We start from the raw sequence: 7,914 nt of genomic DNA, 5'->3' as shown, positions 1-7,914 counted from the left end.
ACCTTCTGACCCTTAACATATAAGTTATAAATACAAAGATAAATTTATATGTGCATATATAAGCACAAATATATAGATATGTTGTCTATACGTATATGTATGTGTGTGTATATATACACATATATATGTATATGTATCTCCCATTCAATTCAGCCGAAATCTGTGAATGGTATCATTCCCCTCTTCTTCCACCCCCCCTCCCCGTAAAATACCATACAGAAATGGTCCATGAAGTTCAGAAACTGCTAAAATGTGCTTTAAAAAAAAAAAAATTCAGATTATTGTACATGAAGAGGAAATCAAATTGTGCTAATATGTGTGTATAGCATTTTTTTTTTTTTGCAAACTTTTGCAATTAAATTAAAAAAAAAATTCATTGGCGTTTGAACTAGCCCCAAAACTAAGAAAGTGACTTTCTGTGAATCTCTCTCTCTCTCTCTCCCCTCTCCTCTCTCTCTCCTCCTCCTTCTCTCTCCTTCTCTCCTTCCTCCCTTCCTCATTCCCTTCTTCCCTTCTCTTTCTTCCCTCCCCTCCCTTCCCCACCCGCCCTCCCCCAACACACCTCCTTTCTCCACTCCCCTCACCCCCACCCCCATCGTCCGCCCTATTAAAACAACCAGCAAGTCTCACTTGTTTAAAGACCCCCTTAAGTTGGAGAAGGCAGAAAGGCAATAGCAGGAAAGAAAAAGTCAAGACGTCTGGAAAAAATTACCCAGCCCCTACTCTGAGAAGCTCATTGAACTAGGGACTTGAACTGGTCGGCATCAGCCAAAGAAGACTTTCTCCTGATGCTGCACATCTTGGGAAGACTTCTGCTGACTCTTCATGAGAGCAGCTTTTGAAACTGAAAGGACACTTTCTCATATATAGAGCCGGGAGAAAGAGGGGGAAAATTAGTAATTTATTTCAAGGGCACAAACATTATACGTCGAGACTTTGAGACCCGACTCTGAATTTAAATAAGTACAGAAAATAATAATTACAATATCCACTAAAAGTGGGAAGAACAGTCCATCTTAGGATTTTCACAGAACCCCTCTTTTTAATGTTATTTTTTATTTTTTTAATTTTTTTGGCCGGTCGTCTCAAATTCATCTGATCTCGTATTACCTCAATTTTGGGAACTGCTCACTACCAACACTTTGGGACCACACAGCAGGCTGAAGAAGACCTTTATGACCAAAAGCTGAACAAGGTAAGTTATTTATGGTGGCATTTCAGTGCATAGGACGGGTCTGAAATAAAACAGAGATAGGCAGAAAGATATGCATGTATAGAGATATTTGCATATTTATTTTTAAAATATCCTTAAGAAAAAGTTGGAGTTTCAAAGGTTATAATCAATAGAAAATTTCAGGTAACTTTTTTAAAAGTGCATTTTAGGTTGAGCAAATCATCTTTTCTTTCCCCACTAAATCTGAGCTCCCTTAGATAAATTCCCTTTTTATGGAGGTGCATGCAGGTGAGAGAAAAAAGGGAGGGAGAGAAGGAGGGAAAGAGAGAGAGAGAGAGAGAGAGAGAGAGAGAGAGAGAGAGAGAGAGAGAGAATGTAAGAGCACTGCATGTCTCAGGATGGAGTTTCCTATCTTTGCCTCATGGGAGCTTTGCAATGGCTTACAGTTTAGAAAATCAAAAATCCCAGGAAGAGAGAAAAGCACCCATTGACAGCTTTTTCTCTCATCCCATTGTCTTTTCATTTCACCTACTCCTCTCACGTATCTGTACATCGACAAATATCTTAACTCTGTCATTAGTTCTCTTCTTGCTACGCTCACCTCTTTTCTTAGCGGAAAATAAAGGGTTAAGAAATCTTGGTCCTTCTCTCGAAGGAGAAGGGATCCCAGCGAGGGAGGGCCCTAGTGCCACCTCGTATGTTCGCGGTAATGCGCGACCCGGCGGGGACGCAGCCACTCCCACTCTCCTTCCCCTAGACTATCCTCCCTCACAAGCTCTACATCAAACCTCTTCCCGGCTTTAGAGCGCGGGGACTCAGTCCTTTTCTGTGTAACTTTCTTTTGGAGCATCTGTTCTTTCTGCTAATGCACATCTGGCTAAGCACCCTTAGAGAGAAAGGAGGAGGTGGGAGGATGAACTAGCTGGCTGGGCCGACGCCTCTCAGTTAATTGGGTCCGTCCTTAGAACATCCCACTGTGTCCAGAGATCAAGTCTTGATTGGGGGGTTGGGGAAGAGGGGAGGAAGAAGACCAGCTTCAGGGAAAGTCGTGGAGGCAGCTTCCAGAAGACAACCCACCTCCGTATAAACTGAACTCCGTGGTCTAGTTCGCTCTCTGATACTCCACGGTTTGGCGGTTGCGGGAATTGTTGGGGCTCGGGATTTGGGAAAGAAGCAGAGGGCACCAGCCCTGGGGGTAGCGGGGGTGGACATGGGAGCAAGATTGTGAGACTGAGTCGGGATTTATCCACACCTTAAAACTGAATTCGTCACGCTGGTTCCCGCCCAGCCTCATTAAGAGGAGAGCGCTCTCCAAAAGGCGTCCCTAGAAGCAGGAGGGCGGGTCTGAAAAGTGGGTTTGTGTGAGCGTTAAGAGACTTTCTTGGAGCCCAGAAACGACCCCGAGGGGAAGTCGCGCTGAAAAGATAATTAGGGCTTGAGAGAAGGGGCTGTGACTGGGTGGAGAAGGGAGATGGGAGGAGGGCTTAAGAAGGCTGGCTCATGTTACACTACTGAGGTTGCCAACTACCCCATCTCAAATGCCCTGACTGAGAAATAGGTGCGCCATGGAATGCCTCCCGGGCTAAGGGACAGGGTTTAGGCTGCCGACCAAGTCTAAAATTTGGAGCCTTTGGGGTAGGTGTGGAGAATCCTCAGCTCTTCCTCTCCTTTCAATTCCCCACAGAGCTGGATGCTGAGCAATAGTCGGTGGTGTCTCCCAGCAGCTGCGAGCGAATAGGGAAACTCAAATCTCAGATATTCCCCTTCCCCTACAAAACCCACGTGGCAGGGCAGGGAATGCCTTTGACGTCACATGGGGGGTGGGGGAGAGATGTGACACAATAGATCTGAAGGTTCCCGATTGGGTAAAAGGGGCTTTCCCAGAGTTGGCTGAGTGAAAAGACGCTTCTCAAAAAGTAGAAGAGACTGGGTTCTAAAATTTTAGAGAATTTCCTTTACTTGAAATGCAGTTAAGTTTCTTTTAGCTTAGCTTTCGAGAGAATAACTTCCAATTTCCATTTCAAGACTGTATCTAAGGTTTCAGTCTGCCTTAAAGTCATAGAGAGTATCTTTGAAGGTATTAATAGAGATTATGATTTTCAAATGACCCTTTTAAGATTAAAGCATTCTAGATTCAAGACAAACCCAAGCCAAAAATTTCAGTTACAAATGTCATCTTTTAAAATAAGTTCAATGTAAGCTTCAGCCAGCTAGAATGCAAACTTTAAAAAAAGGGGGGGGGGGGGGAAGTGAATGGTGATGGCTGCATATAATTTTTAAATCATTTAAATTTTACTTCAAATTTTGCACTAAAGAATCAATCAAATAATTTCTTATTTTTGAAAGTCTCCTGATTTAAATGTTCACAAGTCTACTTCATGTCTTTTTGTTGTTGTTGTTGGGTTAGGGAGGCTCAATGTCCCAAAGAAACTCACAAGATAACCCACAGAAAAAAAGTTCTGTGCTTCAAGAATTGTAGTTATCCATGCAAAGTAACCTTTGACTCAATAGATTTCCCCAGTAGTTTTCCTTTAATCCTTTAATAGATGAAGATATGTATATTCATCATTAGCATGCACTAATAAAAATATATACATTATGCAATATGCATTATTAAAATAAGTTAGCATTAAAAAGTGCACACACACACACATACACACACAGAGAGAAATATGTCCATCATAGTATATGTCTAATGATAACAATAAAAGAATCCTTGTTATGAAAATCCTTTGGTTAAAGCAATGGAAAAAAAATTCAAAGGCAAAGCATTCATGTCTCAATCCTGAATCAGTATTTGTCTCTAATTAGCTGTGTGACTAGAAAAAGCATTCTACTCTATTTTTACCTTACTTTCTCTGTAAAATGAAGGGATTGGAATTGGAATACCTTTCTCAATGTCTCTTCCAGCTTGTGAAGTATTATTTCCTTTGAAATACTTTGTCTCAGGGTGATGCATTCTGATACCTTCGCTACAAAAATAAACCACAATTTGAACTATAATATTATCCTGTGAATAAAGTTAGATTATATTTGTATATGAACTTGAAGTTTGCAAAGCATTTCATATCCTTTATCTCATTTTATAGGTAGGACAGTCAAGTGAGGTATGTATAGGGAGCTGGACCTAGTTTCAGCAAGACTCTTTTCTTGAGTTCAAATCTGTCCTCAGATATTTACTATCAGTATGATCCTGGTCAAGTCACTTAAATAGATTTGCCTTGGTTTCCTCATCTGTAGAATGAGCTGGAGAAGGAAATGGCAAAACTGCCCCATATCTTTGCCAAGAAAACCTCAAATGGGGGTCACAAAAAGTCAAACAAGACCAGAAGCAACTAAACTTCAACAAATTCCTATCCATCATCCTTTAGGGAAAAGAGAACTGCATTTGGAGGAACTCATAAGATCATAGACTAAGAGCCAGAAGTTAATATAGTATAGTTACTCAAAAAGCAAAATACTCCTCATTTTACAGTTTTGGAAACTGAGACCCAGAAAGGTTATAATTTGGTCCAGGTCCCACAGGTAATCAGCTACAGAGACATGATGTGGACCTAGATCCTTTAGCATAATAGAGCTATAGATTCAGAGGAAGGAGGAACCTCAGAGGTTACCTAGTCAATTTCTCTCCTCTCCCCCTTAATTTCATAGATGGCATAGTGAATGATAAAAGACAAAATTTGAATCCCATTTCTCTGATTTCAGAGCCAATACTTATTTTATTTCATTGGACCAAAGTTTTCCCCTATCAAAAGAACTGGTTTTAAATCCTTGCTCTGTAACCAAAAAGTGGCTCTTTTTCTAATGCCATCTTAATCACATAATAGCTGTGTGATCCTGAGTAAGTTATAAATGGAGAGAATAACTCCTATTTTATAGAACTATTGCAAGGTACATATACTGTGCCACCTAGCTGACCCATACATATAAAGTACTTTGTAAACCTTAAAGTACTATCTCTTTATTACTTATCTATGTGACCTGGAAATTTAAGGTAATATTAATAATGATGATGATGATTATAACTAATATTTACATAGATAACACTAAGTTTTGAAAGGTGTTTTATAAATATTATCTCACTTTATCTTCACATGGGAAGTAGGTGCTATTATCTCCATTTTATAGGTGGCATATTTGACAAAGTGAAGAAGAGGTTAAGTATTTTTTCCCAGAGTCACATAGCTGAGGCAAGATTTGATTTCAAGTCTTCTTTCCTCTAGGTCCAGTGTGTTATCCATTGCAGCAATTAACTGCAATTTTCCATGAGCCTCAGTTGTTGTTTTTATCAGGTGCTAAAAGAGGAGATTGGATTAAATGATTTATGAGATCCCTTCCAGCTCTACATGTACAGATGAGGAACCTGAAGCAAAGTTAAATGACTTGCACAGAGAGAAACAATTAGTTAATGTCAGAGATATTAACAATGTGATTTGAAGTATATAGAGGCATTAGTAAAACAAAAACTGGGTTCATTTAATAGCCAGTCACTGAAATACTGAAATCTTATTTATAATGTTAAAGGACAGGATTCCCTTTGAAAATTCTCAAATAGATAAGAGAAAACATTAGGCAATAAGGAACCTGAGATCTCATCCATTGTCTGGCCAACAGGAGCCAGTTTTCAAGCTGCATCAGTATATATGTCCACCGCATATTTCCTTCTACTCCAGAAGTTTGCAAAGGAATCTTCTGACCTAGCAGTAATGGAAGTGATGATGGTGATAGTAATAGTAGTAATAGTAGTAGTAGTAGTAGTAGTAGTAATCATAGTAGTTGTAATAGTAGTGATGGTGGTGGTGGTGGTGGTGGTGCTGCTGCTGCTGGTAATGGTAATTGGTAGTAGTGGCAGTAGTTATATGCTTACATGTACATAAAACTTTAAGGTTTACAAACAAATCACATTCCTTCACAACAATCCTTTGGGGTTATTAGCAATATTTTATACATTAAAACAACCGGAGAAATTGTGAATTGTTTAATGTTCCATACAACTCTCTCTGCCTTTCCTCAGGACATTATCCAGATCTAACCTGACCTGACTTGAGCAACCTCCTTTCTAGTTCACTTCACCTTTCTAACCCTCAATTTTCCTATTTATAAACATCAAGACAATAACGCCTGTAGGTCATAAATAATGATAAATAAAGTGCCGGACCTGGAATTAGGAAGACTCATCTTCCTAATGCTCAAATGAGGTCATGTATATTAAACAATTTACAAATTTTAATATATTATGTATGTCATCTATATGTATGCATAGACATAGACATATATTGATATCTATGTAAATATTTCTCCAAGATTACAAAAGCAAACATTACTGTGATAGCAATATGAGCTATTAGCTGTGTTATATACATACTTATATTTGTACATATACACATAGTATAAACTAATTTAAATATGTATGGAATGAGAAACAGAAACACACATGTGGAGAGAAAGAGAGAGATAGAAAAAGAAGAAGGGTGGGAAGGAGAGAAAGCTGGCTTGAAGTTGGGAAGATCTGTATTGAATTCTCCATTCTGACATGTGGCAAATCATTTAACCTCTCAATGTCACTAGGTAACTCTCTAAGACAAGAATTTACAGTGCAGGTATCCATCTGCACTGATAGAAAATTCCTCAATAGGAGCTTCCAGTAGTAAAGAAATCACTTTGCTTCAGGTTCCTCACCTGTACATGTAGAGATGGAAGGGATCTCATAAATGCATGTATGCATATCTATATCTATATCTGTCTACCTATTTACCTATCTATATCCATGTATGTTCGTGTGTAGGCATAAAAAGGGGCAGCCAAGTGGTATAATGAATGTTGTACCAGGCCTAGATTTAGAAAGCCTATCTTCCTAATTTCAAATCTGGCCTCAGACACTCATAAGCTGTGTCATCCTGGGAAAATCATTTAACTCTGTTTGCCTCAGTTTCCTCATCTGGTAAAATAAGCTAGAGAGGGAAGTGGAAAAGCCAGCCCAGAATCTTTGCCAAGAAAAATCCAAATGGGATCATCAAGAGTCATGTACTAGTGAATGATGATCTTAAATTGTATCCATTTTGAAAGCTGCCTATCCCCCTCCCCAGTAGGATTTATGTAAGGAGGCAGGTAGCCCATTTCCTCTCTTCCTTTGTTTTGTAACCACAAATTGTCTAACTGTTCTAAAGCAATCATATGATTTTCTCCTTTCCTTTGCTCAAAAAAGCCTTAATTAAATATAGAATCTAGGTAACTTGTAGGTTACTGAAGTTTGCCTCGGCCCCCGAGGCAGAGTGTGTGGACCCCGGAAGAAAAGAGATAAGGGCAAGAGAGAGGGGAAATGGAGGCAAGTCAAATCATTCTGATCAAGCCTCATTTTAATGGGTGCAATAGTACAGATATATATAGCAGTAGAAAAGAAGGCAGGGTTGTACAAACACAGTACAGGGTGGGGGTCCATGACAAAGGGTTGGTATCCCGCCCAAGGATGAGCTGCTCAGATGTTTCTGGTGGCAGGAAGCTCTATGATGTGATTAGGGGATGCCAAGATATCTGCCTATTCAAAGTTAGGATGTGATTAGGAGATTCCTATTCAGGAAGTCTTTGGTATGATGCGATTAGGAGATTCAACCTATTCAAGGTTGGCCTTATGTGGCTGTAGATTAGTGCCGGCTCCCAACAGAAGTTCATATCCTTTACTCAACATCTGTCTTCATCAACCACAAAATGTCTCAATTTGAGTACTTAGGAAAAGCCTAGAC

General features: G+C 39.5%; 1 protein-coding gene across 1 annotated transcript in view; it reads left to right on the top strand.

Moving 5' to 3' along the window:
- Nucleotides 1–589: 589 nt before the first annotated feature.
- The window catches only part of HAS2 (hyaluronan synthase 2), a 39,100-nt gene continuing 31,775 nt past the window's right edge, over nt 590–7,914 (top strand). Inside the window, exon 1 of the mRNA XM_003760357.2 lies at nt 590–1,195. The gene's annotated coding sequence lies outside the window, so the exon portion shown is untranslated. The remainder of the gene's footprint in view (nt 1,196–7,914) is intronic.

Source organism: Sarcophilus harrisii, chromosome 1 (genome assembly GCF_902635505.1).
Source record: "Sarcophilus harrisii chromosome 1, mSarHar1.11, whole genome shotgun sequence".
NCBI lineage: Eukaryota > Metazoa > Chordata > Mammalia > Dasyuromorphia > Dasyuridae > Sarcophilus > Sarcophilus harrisii.
This window is presented reverse-complemented; position numbering and strand designations above follow the sequence as displayed.